Source organism: Myotis davidii, unplaced genomic scaffold (genome assembly GCF_000327345.1).
Source record: "Myotis davidii unplaced genomic scaffold, ASM32734v1 scaffold37, whole genome shotgun sequence".
Taxonomy (NCBI): domain Eukaryota; kingdom Metazoa; phylum Chordata; class Mammalia; order Chiroptera; family Vespertilionidae; genus Myotis; species Myotis davidii.
The window spans coordinates 476,918-484,711 of record NW_006289395.1 but is presented as its reverse complement, the minus strand read 5'-3'; the positions used below and the strand labels follow the sequence as shown (position 1 = coordinate 484,711).

At 47.7% G+C, this 7,794-nt stretch overlaps 1 protein-coding gene across 3 annotated transcripts in view; it reads right to left on the bottom strand.

Annotated features, from left to right (window-relative positions):
• The window catches only part of ATP1B2 (ATPase, Na+/K+ transporting, beta 2 polypeptide), a 21,341-nt gene that overhangs the window by 7,765 nt on the left and 5,782 nt on the right, over nucleotides 1–7,794 (bottom strand). Inside the window, exon 1 of one of the 3 annotated variants that reach the window (XM_015562571.1) lies at nucleotides 3,091–3,119. The exons of the other annotated variants lie outside the window; for them this stretch is intronic. The gene's annotated coding sequence lies outside the window, so the exon portion shown is untranslated. Of the gene's footprint in view, nucleotides 1–3,090; nucleotides 3,120–7,794 lie in introns of those variants that run through there. 3 annotated transcript variants of the gene reach the window in all.

Below are 7,794 nucleotides of genomic sequence, written 5' to 3'. Positions count from 1 at the left end.
CACGTCCTCAGTGGGGGACGTGCAGGAGGCAGCTGATCGATGTTTCTCTCTCATCGATGTTTCTGACTCTCCATCTCTCTCCCTTCCTCTCCGTAAAAATTCAATAAAATATATTTTAAAAAAAAATTCTTCATAATTTTTTTTTAATCCTTACCCGAGGACTTTTCCCCCCCATTGATTTCTAGAGAGAGTGGAAAGGAGGGAGGAGGGGGAGAGAGAAACATTGACATGAGAGAGACACATCAATTGGTTGCCTCCCACACACGCCCCTACTGGGCTGGGGAACCCACAACCCAGGTACATTACCTTGACTGGGAATTGAACCCACTATCCTTGGGTCTGAGGGCCGACACTCTAACCACTGAGCAACTGGCGGGGCAATTCTTCATCATTTTGTCTTTGAATTTTTCATTTGTAAGGGAAGTCCAGTGGAGCGTGAGTGTGAGCAGAGACAGTATGCACAATATGCCATCATGATGGTCCATGAGCACAGAACTCGGAGGTAGCCACCATGCAGGGGAGTTCAGGGAGGCTCGGAGTGAGGACAAGGTAAGTGTGTTATGTCTACACCTGAACACGTGGAAATGCTGAGAGCTGAAGCGCCAAACGTTCCTTTTGAGCAGAACTTTCTTTGAAAACAGGACGAAGGCAATGTTCTTCTAGGAGACATGGATGCTCAAGACATTATATGTTATTTCTCTACTACTACTAATCATACTACTTCCCTGATTTAGCTAGCTCTTCTTTTTTAATTTTTATTCATTGATTGATTTTATTTTATTTTAAATATATTTTATTGATTTTTTTACAGAAAGGAAGGGAGAGGGATACAGAGTTAGAAACATCGATGAGAGAGAAACATCGATCAGCTGCCTCCTGCACACTCCCTACTGGGGATGTGCTGGCAACCAAGGTACATGCCCTTGACCGGAATCGAACCTGGGACCCTTCAGTCCGCAGGCCGATGTTCCATCCACTGAGCCAAACCGGTTAGGGCTCATTGATTGATTTTAGAGAGAGAGATGCCCAGGCCGTTGTAGCCCAGTTGGTTGAGCATCATCCTGTGCCAACCGATTGATGTTTCTCTTTCACATCAGTGTTTCTCTCTCTCCCTCTCCCAACCTCCCTCTCTAAAATCAATAAATATATTTTTTAAAGCAGTAATTGAACAACATTAAATAGCAAATAAAAATACCATGAGAGCCCTGGCTGGTTTGGCTCAGTGGATAGAGTGTTGGCCTGCGGACTAAAGGGTCCTGGGTTTGATTCCAGTCAAGGGCTCATGCCTGGGTTGTGAGCTCAATCCCCAGTGGGGGGCGTGCAGGAGGCAGCTGATCAATGATTCTCTCTCATTGATGTTTCTAACTCTCTCTTCCTCTCCCTTCCACTCTGAAGTCAATAAAAATATATATTTTTAAAAATGCCATGAGAAGTTGAGAAAAGAACTGTGGAAGAAAGGAAAACATCTTATATTTCAGTAGTTTGAATGGCTCCTTTTCCCTGCTTTTTGAATATATTTTTATTTATTTCAGAGAGGAAGGGAGAGGGAGAAAAAGAGATAGAAACATTAATGGTGAGAATCATTGATCAGCTGCCTCCTGCATGCCCCCCCATTGGGGATCAAGCCTGCAACCCAGGCATGTGCCCTTGACCAGAATTGAACCTGGGACTCTTCCGTCTGCAGGCTGATGCTCTGGTCACTGAGCCAAACCAGCTAGGGATTTCCTGCTTTTTGAACAAGGGATCCCGCATTTTCATTTTGCAGTGGGTCCTAAAAATTATGGCGCCGGCCCTGCTTCAGTCCTTTTTGCAGCAGACTCTGAGTTAATTTTCTCAAGATACAGTTTTAGGCCCTGGCTGGGTAGTTCAGTTGGTTAGAGCATTGTCCTGATGAGCCAAGGTCTCAGGTTCGATCCCCGGTCAGGGCACATACAAAAATCAACCAGTGAGTGTATAAATCCTGGCTGGAATAACAAATGGATATTTCTCTCTCTTTCTCTCTCTCTAAAAAAATCAATAGATAAGAAAATTATTTTTAAAAAGATACAGTTTTAATTAGGTCACTCGTCAGCTCAAAGGTCTTCAATGGCTTCCTGTTACCCTGCAGGATGGATTCCTCATTCTTCAGTTTAAACCTTCAGGGTATTCCACAATCTAGATCGAGCCTGTGTCCCCAGCCCCTTTCCCACAAGGCCCCAACTAATCTCTGCTAGAGTTTAACTAGCCGCTCCCAGTACAGGCTGAGCTCACTCCTGACTTCACACCTTTGTCCACTTCATTTCCTCATCCTGGAAGACGACCCATCTTTCAGAGTGCACCCCGACTCCCATTCATCCATTTAATGGGCATCTAGTGAGCATTTTCTTAAAACCAGGCACTGTTTGGTCTCTGTGCTCGTGGGGCCCTCATCCCAATAAAAATAAAAGCAAGCAAAAATTTTAAAATAAAATGTTGATATTACAGAGAAAAAATGAAACAGGGTGATATGCCAGAGAGCGCCTGGATGGTCAGGGATGACTTATTTTTTTTTTTTTCCAGGTGACTGCGCGGGGACATTTATTAAAGCTGCGGACACTGAAGCGAGGAAGGGCTTCGCACAGCAGCCACAGGAGAGCGGGGCTGTGCTGCCCTCGCTCTCTGGGCAGGCAGAACAGAGGGCCTGGGGGACAGGTTCCGGGATTCGCCGGGGTTGAGCTGCCGCTGCCCACTGCTTCGTTCTGCTTCTCCTGCTGCCAGTCTCGTGGGTTCCCTGAGAGCAGTGGTTCTCAACCTCGGCTGCACATTAGAATCACCTGGGAATCCTTCCAAAATCCTGATTTCTGGGCCCCATCCTCCGGAAACTCCGCTTCTTTGTTATGGGGTGAGGCCACATTAGTGACAAAGAAACAGAATTTCCGGAGGATGAGGCCCAGAAACCAGGACCTTAAAAAGATTCCCAGGTGATTCCAATGTGCAGCCACGGCCGGCCGAGAACCGCTGCCTTAGAGTTCAGGAGATCCAAGCCTATGGGGAAGCAGGGGAAGGGGGAGGGATGACGTCTCTGATTGGTCAGTGCCAGGGCAGGGGGGCATCATTAGTCAGTAGTCATCTCAGCTGGTCCTGGTGTCGCCCAGCTGGTGGTGCTGCTTCTCTGGGCCTGGAGCTGGAATACAGCTGAGGCCTAGATGTTCTCTCCAGGAAGGTGACCTGTATCTGCTGCAAATTGCTCGGCCAGTTGCTGGGGTCCAATCCCTTCTGTAGCCAGGTTCTGTCCAGGATCTTTTGCCATGTTCTCTCCAGCGAAGTTCTTCTGTCTCTAGGTTCTGTGTAGGTTCTGTCTTCTAAGTTCTGTCTCTAGAGTTCTGTGTAGGGATGACTTATAATGTGATACCTGAGTGACCCAAAGGTGCCATGAGGAGAGCTTTCTAGGAGAAGGGACGTGAAAATGCAACGGCTAAGCTTCAATGAGGGAAGGCAAGTTGACACCACAAGTCCTATCGGGTTCAGCTCAATGGATAGAGTGATGGCCTGCGGACTGAAGGGTCCTGGGTTCGATTCTGGTCAAGGGCACATGCCAGGGTTGCAGGCTGGATCCCCAGTAGGGGGCATGCAGGAGGCAGCCGATCAATCATTCTCTCATCATTGATATTTCAATCTCTCTCCCTCTCCTTTCCTCTCTCTGAAATTATATAGATAGATAGATAGATAGATAGATACCACACAAGAGACCCGAGAGGTAGGCAGGAACCAAATCATACAGGTCCTTGTAGGCCAAAGGGAGTAGTTTGGATTTTAATCCAACCACCACAGAAGCAATTCTAGTGTTTTAAGCAGGGGAGTGACATGACTAAATTTAATGAAAATCACCGTGAGGTGCAAGGATACCAGTTAGGAAGGCTTTGCAGCAGTCCAGGGGGAAGAGTAGGATGGCTTGGACCAGGTCAGCAGGGTTGCAGATGGAGAGAAGAGGCTGGGTTCAGGATCTACTTTGAAAATGCAGTGACATGAATAGTGGGGATGACAGAAAGAGAAACCAAGGCTAATGCTTAGGTTTTGTTTTGAGCAGTTGGGCTGAAAACTCTTGTGTGTATTTTATCTTCTTTTTTTTTTAATATATTTTATTGATTTTTTACAGCGGGGAAGGGAGAGAGATAGAGAGCTAGAAACATTGATGAGAGAGAAACATCGATCAGCTGCCTCCTGCACATCTCCCACTGGGGATGGGCCCGCAACCCAGGTACATGCCCTTGACCGGAATCGAACCCGGGACCTTTCAGTCCGCAGGCCGACGTTCTATCCACTGAGCCAAACCGGTTTCGGCTATTTTATCTTCTTAACCAGACTGTAAGCTCTTTGAAAGCAGGCCTTTGTCTTAGACTTTGCCTATATCCTCTAAATCCAAGTCTCCACAGAGCTACCGAATATAATGTCTGGCTGCTGACTGGGCTTAAACATGGAATGGCTTCTTCTACAAGAAACCTCAGGAAAACTACTTGTCCGTTCCTTCGCCGGGCAAGGAGCATGAAAAAGGGACAGCCTCAGTCTGGGGAGATGAGGCCGGACTCTACCCTCGGCGTACATAGCCTGGCTAACGCAGGCCTGGCTGTGGCCTCCAGGCTGCTGGCTGTCTCTGCCCTGAACTCAGGATCGATCGCTTGGAAAAGAAAGAAGGAATGTCTCTGTGCGTTTAGGGGGGCCCTGGGGTGAGGGGGAGAAGCCTCTACTTCTGTCTATACCTCCTTCTCCTGGAAGTGAGGACCACCAGGAGGCGGGTGGGGGGTGGGGAGGAGGGTGCAGGCTACCAAATGCTGCATTGCTGTTCCCAGGAGGAAAAAGCTGAGAAAGGGGTGGCAGGGCAAAGAGTCATTCTAGATCTCGAAACTCTTCCTGGAGCACTGCCCTCCCTCCCGCATCTCAAAAAAGGGAATAGGAGCGCCCGTACCCCCTCTCCCATGTCCAGAGCCAATTAGGAAGTCTATGCCTTTGATCATTCTACCCCCACCCCCCACCCCCCAAACCCACACAATCCCAGGGACTCAGCTGTCTGGGTTCCAACAACATGGGTCTTTGCAGAAACAAGAATAAGGAAAGAAGAGAGGTTCTGAAGCATAGATATAGGGAGAGGGAAAGTGGGGAGTGTTACTTAATGGGGACAGAGTTTCAAATTTTTGAAATAAAGGGTTCTGGAGGTGGGCACGCTCTCCCTCTCCAGAGCAAGCCCATGCCGGCCTTTCCTTCCTCTGCACCTCCCCCCGCCCCGCCCCCAACGTGTGTTACCTCTGCCCTTCCCTCTCCTAAGCTCCAAGGGCCCTTCTGCCTCTGTAACTTGTTTTCGGAGCCTATGCAGCCCAGCTGGCTCACTTTAACCGCCTTGTAACTTTCTAAGTAAACTTTCTCTTATAATTTAAGGGGGAAAAAAGAGTTCTAGAGATGGGTGGTGGTAATGGCCGCACAAAACTGTAAATATACTTAATGCCACTGAATTGTGCCGTTAACAATGGTTAACATGGCCCAGCTGGTGTAGCTCAGCGGCTCAGCATGGATCCACGCACCAAGAGGTCATTGGCTTACCTCCTGGTCAGGGCACATGCCTGGGTTACGGGCCCTGATCCCCAGTGTGGGGTGTGCAGAAGGCAGCTCTCTTATCAAGGTTTCTATCTGTCTCTCCCTCTCCCTTCCTCTCTCTCTGAAATCAATAAATATATTTTAAAAAATGGTTACGATGGCCAATTTTGTTATGTGTATTTTACTACAGTTTAGAAAATAAGTAAATACAAAGAAAAACAGATGTTCCCTCGCTGAATAGATCAAGCTCCAATTCTTTATCAGGACTTACAAGGCCTCTCACAATGAAGCCCATGGAACATGCCCAGTTTACCCTTCTATCTCTACTGCCCCTGGTTCAGCCACATCACACACTGTTCCTCATCTTTTATAAATCTGCAGGCTCAGACTTGTATTTCAAGAAATATGCACAAGGCCCTGGCCAGTATGGCTCAGTTGGTTGGGTGTCATCCCACACACTGAAGGGTCGCTGGTTGGATCCCTGGTAGGGGACCTGCAGGAGGCAGCCTACCAGTGTTTCACTCTCACATCAATATTGCTCTTTTTCTTCCTCTCTCTAAAAATCAATTAAAATATTTTTTAAAGAAATATGCACAAGGCTAATATCAACAAGAGCAACATCTCCCATATATTGAACACTTTTTTGTTGCTGTTAATCCTCACCTGAGGATTTTCCCCCCCATTGCTTTGTTTACTTAATTAATTTATGTTTATATATTTTTATTGATCTCAGAGAAGGGAGAGGCATAGAGAGATAGAAACATCAATCATGAGAGAGAATCATTGATCAGCTGCCTCTTGCACGCCCCACACTGGGGCTCAAGTCTGAAACCTGGCATGTGCCCTAACTGGGAATCGAACTCTGACCTCCAGATTCATAGGTTGACACTCAACCACTGAGCCATGCTGGCTGGGCTCCATTGTTTGTTTGTTTAATATTTTTTTATTGATCTCAGAGAGGAAGGGAGAGGGAGAGAGATAGAAACTTCAGTGATGGGAGAGAATCATTGATTGGCTGCCTGCTGCATGATCGAGCTTGCAACCCAGGCATATGCCCTCGACTGGAATCAAACCCAGGACCCTTCAATCCACAGGCCAACACTCTATCCACTGAGCAAAACCAATTAGGGCTACATTTTTTTAATTTTTTTTTTTTTTTTAGAGAGAGAGAGTAGAAAGGAGGGAGGGAGAGAGAAGCATTTACGTGAGAGAGACACATCTATTGGTTGTCTCCCACAGATGCCCAGAGGGGGCCAGGGATTGAACCTGCAACCCAGATACATGCCCTTGACCGGGAATCAAACCCGATACCCTTCAGTGCTCGGGCTAATGCTCTAACCCAGCCGTGGGCAAACTACGGCCCGCGGGCCGGATCCGGCCCGTTTGGCTGTTCTATCAGGCCGCGGAGCCGAAAGAGCGGAGGGTTCTCTTGCTCTCCCCTCTACTCCTTCACCAGCAGCAGTGTTAACATGTATTAGTTCACACAAACACTCCATCCATGCTTTTGTTCCGGCCCTCCGGTCCAGTTTAAGAACCCATTGTGGCCCTCGAGTCAAAAAGTTTGCCGACCCCTGCTCTAACCACTGAGAAACTCAGGCCAGGGCTTGAGCACTTTATGCCAAGCACTGTGCTAGGCATTTGACCTACATGATGTCATCAAATCCTCACAACAAGCCTATGAGTAGGATAACTTGCCTGTTTTGTAGATGGGGGAATGGGAATTTAAAGAGATTTAATAATTTGTTCAAGTTTGGACCTCCCATAACTTACCTCTTTGATGATCTTTAATAGAACTTGCAAACAGGTTCCTTGGCACATCATAGAGATCTCTACTAAAGCATTTAACACGTCTATCTATCTTCCGAGACCCTGGTTCTCCAGGGCCAGGACCAAGTCTTACGCATTTTTATTTAGAGACCCCGTGGGCTACCTAACACAGCACTTGGCATATTGTCAGTAGCCAATAAATGTTTGTGGAAAGAAACAAAAAGAGAGGTAAGGAGAGAGGAATGAGGGACAGAGGGAGGGAGGTTCAGAGGGAGGGAGGGAAGGAGGAAGGGAGGGAGGGAAAAGACGAGAGGCAGAAAGGAAGATGGAGTGAGTGGGTAAACCAGGCCTGGAGACTGCAGGGTATGCTGCCAAAGTCCAGAAAAATTGTTAGGGGTGTGCAAGAGGCAGGGGACACTGGGCAGGCATTGTAGGTGCCCTTGGTGGGGGCCTGGCAGACTCTGTGTCACAGCAATCAGTCTT